At 31.3% G+C, this 4,643-nt stretch overlaps 2 non-coding genes across 2 annotated transcripts; both read right to left on the bottom strand.

Annotated features, from left to right (window-relative positions):
* Window positions 1-2,846: 2,846 nt before the first annotated feature.
* Window positions 2,847-2,919, bottom strand: Trnav-aac. Its single transcript has one exon. It is a non-coding gene; the product is annotated as a tRNA-Val (tRNA).
* A 288-nt stretch (window positions 2,920-3,207) lies between these two features.
* Trnav-aac lies at window positions 3,208-3,280 on the bottom strand. The gene has a single exon. It is a non-coding gene; the product is annotated as a tRNA-Val (tRNA).
* Between the last annotated feature and the right edge of the window lie 1,363 nt (window positions 3,281-4,643).

Below are 4,643 nucleotides of genomic sequence, written 5' to 3'. Positions count from 1 at the left end.
ATTCTTTTCAAACGGAGTCGAGCTCCGGACTTAGAAGTTCGAATTATTTATCGAGCTGCGAAAGAACGACACGGAACATCGCCGCAAATAGAAATGCTTTATGAGAATTTATTCATTTTCTTCTTAGTTATAGGTCACCCATTTCGACAATATTATAAGATATCGAATCTTAAATAGTTTTTCCGTTCTTATGTATTAATGAAAGGAGGAGGAATTGTTAGAAGGAAGCAAGGTGGGTATATGTGAATTTTTTTCCTTTTATAATCGAGCGAATTACCAATTAAGATTTAAAAAACGAACTAACGTCGTACTTTCTTGACCTATTTATTCGCGCATTTACATACATCTCGTATATTGGATTTAATAGGGAAGAGAGAGAGAGAGAGAGAGAGAAAGAGAGAGAAGGAGAGAGAAAGAGAGAGAGAAAGAGAGAGAAGGAGAGAGAAAGAGAGAGAGAGAGAAAGAGAGAAAGAGAGAAAGAGAGAGAGAGAGAAAGAGAGAGAGAGAGAGAGAGAAAATAAGGAAAGAAATATAGAACGACAAGAAGAAAAGTTTCAGAGGGAATTATTGAAAGGAAAACGAAGTCAATAATAATGGTTTGCTCGTAATATGTTTGATTGAAGATGGAAACGATTAAACGACTATCTACTTGTTGACATTTTTTTTTTTTCTTTTTTTTTTTTTTTTATTAAGTACAGTGATATCGATAATGGTTATTACTTGACTTTTTCAATGATTTCAAGTTACTCGTGGAAAAATAATGCGATATGTTCTTTCAATCGTCGTTTACATTGCACGAGTTTCTTTTCTTCAATTGAAAATAATTAAAATCGCGTTGAATATTTAATGGTTAAGAAATCGAGAGATCGAGAAGGATAGATAGACGGATAGAAAGAGAAGGAGAGTGAGAGAGAGAGAGAGAGAGAGGGAGAGAGTAAATGAAGAACAACGAGGAGTTTAGATTTTATGATTATAGTATTAATTCTTATCACGAAGGGAAAACGTGTAAGCGACATTTTCATCGTCTTTAAGATATTAATCTAGATTTTGCCGCTTGTATACGTAGATATTACAATATCTACGATATATACAATACCTATATACCGTTTTCTCTCTTGGGATGGGTGCATTGTCGAGGTCGTATAAGTGATATGCGAGTGCAACAAAAGGCAGAAGTAAAGTCTGTGTCTGACTGAAGTACTGAGAGAAGTTCTGGGCCGGGGATAGGACAACGCTCATAAAATTTGTATGTATCCCCGAGTATCTGGGATGGAGAATGAAAGGGAAGAACGACGGCTCAAAATGGGAGGGCATGAAGGTGAAGGTAAAAAAGAAAAAAAAAGGGAAAGAATGGAAGAAAAAAAAGAAAAGAAAAAAAAAAAAGAAAGCAAGCAACCAAGTAAGCAAGACAGGAAGACTCTTGAAGAGATACAGGAGGGTTCGGTCTAAGGCACATTTTCCTATCTCGAGACAAAGTATTGTAAGTTGGAAGCTCCAAAGCTTCACCGGAGGTGACCCTCTTTTCTTCACTCCGCTCCATGTAGCTCACATTGCAAAGCTCGTGTCCTGCATCCGGGTCAATCCTTTATCCTCCCAAAACTTTCCACAATTCCGGGTTATATTGTGTGTCTATTGTAACCTCAATATTCACGCCGTTACCTCTTACGCGAATAACGTTTTTCCTAACTTTATAGTCCCTCAACTTTGTCCCCGTGACTTTTGCCCAATAGTTTGGAATGAATATTGTTTCGTTTTCTTTTTTTTTTTTTCCTTCTTTTTCTTTCTTTCTTTCTTTCTTCTCCTCTTTTCTTTCTTTCTCCCTCTTTCTCTCTCTCTCTCTCTCTCTCTCTCTCTCTCTCTCTCTTTTGTTTTAATTTTTATTTACTTATTTTTTTCGTCCGGTTTTTCTTCTTTCTTTCTTTTTTCTTTTTTTTCTTTTCCTTTTTTTCAAAAATATTTATCGATTTTTAACGCTTTAAAAATACTCCCTTTGACGTTTCTTCGATTTCACTCTGGAATAATTTATGATAGTAGTAGAAGATGCGGTACGATAAGAAAATTAGATTGACGAGATCGCAAGGGAAATCTCGTTTCATTAAAAGCATTCCTGACAGATAGAATTTTTAAAGTCACATAGCCGGGGAACTACTTAATTCGCGTCATATATTCGAGAAAGGAAGATTGTACTTTACGAAGAATTTTCATGTCAACTAGAATAAGTATAGGGGTGGAATGGGACCGAAAGAGAGGGTAGAGACAACCTAGGTAATTAACGTAGTCTTCCTTGTCTTTTCTAAGACATGCAGTAACATCATATAATCAAATTAAATAATCCATTTCAATTAATAATATCTTGCTGTACCAAAGGCCATTGGTTTAACACTTAAAAATGAAAATTGTTCTCATTCGAGGCACATTTAAACGTATTCGACCTACATTTCGTGATCTCAGAACGATCGAAAGAGATCTAATAAGTACTATATTATGATATATAGGGTATCTCGAATAACTCTTGGATGGGTCAAAACTTCTCATTTGGTATTTAAATATTGATTATTCTTTTCTGAGATTGTTTTTTCTCTTTCTATTTTTTTTTCTTTTTTTTTTTTTTTTTTTAGAAAAAAAAAAGAAAGAACAATTTTTGTACGAAGGATCTTGAAAGAAAAAGTAAATTGATAAATTGTTTATGTAGTTTTGATTGAACTTGTAAAAACCTCGTTCAAATTTATCAATCGTCCTTAATCTCTTTACGAAAGGTCAAAAAGGTATATCCACGAATAAAAACCCATATGTAATATATTATTTCCGATAAATTATATTATTTTATTATAAGGGTAAAAAAAGAATGTTTCCGCCCGGGATCGAACCGGGGACCTTCCGCGTGTTAGGCGGATGTGATAACCACTACACCACGGAAACAACTTGATTTCCTTTTATTTTTATAACGAACCAATTGAGAAAATTGGTTATTAAACTTGGATGGATTTTAATCTATATACAGATATATTTAAATTGATTAGTTTTTCAATGCAAAAGAAAAAAGAGTGACATCTCATCGGTATTATATCTTGTTTGTGTATATAATTTCTTTTTTTTTTTTTATTAATTTCGATAAAAACATGTAACTCTTTACAACATTGTAAACGTTAAACGTAGTACGTACAAGTTTTGTCGAATTAAAAAGACGAAAAGAAAAGAGAAAAAATTTGTTTCCGCCCGGGATCGAACCGGGGACCTTCCGCGTGTTAGGCGGATGTGATAACCACTACACCACGGAAACTTGATATTTGAGATTTGGTCCATAATAAATCCGCTCGTGTTTCAACCATGATCATTATTTATTCTGAATTGTTTTTAATTTCAATTAATCATACGTTTTTATTTTTATCTTTGGAAGGATTGGAAGTAATTAATAGATACCTTTGTTAGATTTTTATTGAATAATAATCGATACATATATATATATATATATTGCTTTGATAGAAATTAAATATATTTATTTCGAGAGATTTGGTGAAATTAACGATCGATTTCGATTTTAATAGATACACATATTTAACTATAATATGTGTCGCTTTTTTTGTCTCCTCAATTTTTGGGATAATTTAATCGTTACGCTTTATTTCAGTCGTAGTAATTTATTTAATTATCTTTGATTTATTTTAGTTATTGACATTTCTCCTGTGATATGTTATCTATGGAAAGGATATCGAATACATATTGAAACTTAGGATTAATTATAAAAGAATCTGCTAAACGAACACGTATTATTTTTTTCTCCAAATTTACGTGATCCCTTTTTGACCTTTTGTCAATACGTCGTTTCTTTAACGGCAGTTTATATATATATATATATATATCTACATATCTATATCTATATTATATAATTTTTAGTCGATAGATGATATTCATAGAATGGTTTTTTTTTTTTTTATAGCTAACTATATTTTTATCCTCTCTCCGAATAAAAGTTAAAAAAGAAATTCTATTTTTTGCGATACGATCTGTAATGCAATTAATTTTATATCGTTATTACGAAATATATATTTATATATCAGATTCGTATATTCCAAAATTAAATACGAATGCAGAATTTCCTTTTGTGTGATTAATCATTTTATATTTATTATGATCAAAAATATTACGATTAATATTTCCACTTGTCATGATGAAACGTCAGAAAATAGTTAAAATTTTGTTGCTATATATATATATATATATGGATTCACATACGATGAACTTACGTACTTATTTATCACGTTAGATTCGTGATAATATATATATATATATATATATATATATATATATATATATATATATGTATATGTATATATGTATATATATACGATAAAGATAGATATATTTTTTTTGTTTTTCTTTTTTTTTTACAAATTAAAGCAATTTCATTGAAGCTTGAAAATAATCAAGTCTCATGAGAGAAAGAGAGATAGAGAGAGAGAGAGAGAGAGAGAGAGAAAGAGAAAGTTATTACATATGCAGTTGCAGTTTAGTGTGATCGAGTTATCCTTTTGCCATATGTTACACAAACATGTCATTAATAATCCGTAAAACAAACTTACATATAATCTCTTGTGGTGTTACGTCACAAGAACGTGCTCATTCCTCTAATCATTTCTGAACGC

The sequence above is a fragment of the Vespa crabro genome, chromosome 4, assembly GCF_910589235.1.
Source record: "Vespa crabro chromosome 4, iyVesCrab1.2, whole genome shotgun sequence".
Lineage (NCBI taxonomy): Eukaryota > Metazoa > Arthropoda > Insecta > Hymenoptera > Vespidae > Vespa > Vespa crabro.
Note: the sequence above shows the minus strand (reverse complement) of the source record. Positions and strands in the feature narration are given on the sequence as shown.